Source organism: Cyclospora cayetanensis, unplaced genomic scaffold, assembly GCF_002999335.1.
Source record: "Cyclospora cayetanensis isolate NF1_C8 unplaced genomic scaffold, CcayRef3 CcayRef3_contig_570, whole genome shotgun sequence".
Taxonomy (NCBI): Eukaryota; Apicomplexa; class Conoidasida; order Eucoccidiorida; family Eimeriidae; genus Cyclospora; species Cyclospora cayetanensis.
Window position 1 is genome coordinate 189 of NW_020312558.1, and position 563 is coordinate 751.

At 43.7% G+C, this 563-nt stretch overlaps 1 pseudogene; it reads left to right on the plus strand.

Moving 5' to 3' along the window:
• Positions 1-224: 224 nt before the first annotated feature.
• On the plus strand, positions 225-324 carry LOC113146750 (annotated as a pseudogene).
• The last annotated feature ends 239 nt before the right edge of the window (positions 325-563 follow it).

The window sequence follows — 563 nt, forward strand, 5'->3', positions numbered from 1 at the left end:
GAGAAACGACTAGGCTCAGACTAGGCATTAGTGCCTGTAGTCGAAGCTAGGCTGTCGCGTGGAATGGTAATGCTTTTAATGCTCACATTTTACTTGCTGTATTTAATGGATGCGAGCTCCGTGATTTCCGTTTCCAATTTTCATGCGGTTCACTTATTTTCAACAAACTAGTGATGGGGGGAGTGTTTCTTTGCCAAGCAACAACACGTGTGGGGTCATCGGGTGGCCTCCATTGGGAATGCCATCTGTGAAAGTTGGAACGATACAAAGAGGAATAGAATGGCCCTTGCTCAAGGATGACACAACAAAAGCATACTTCTTAATGAGGCAATTTATGGTATTGAATTTCCATAGGTCAATCCCAGTGACCGAGACACCTTGCTCCAAAACCTACTTCCTTGAAAACACCACCAAAAATTTCAGGGGAGGGTTACATTTGAAATACTATGCACTGACACACACACACACACACACACACACACACACACACACACACACACAAATCAATGCCAGCAATGTGCATTGTAGTAGTACTGTAGTCTGGGAATTACTTGGTCTCTAAT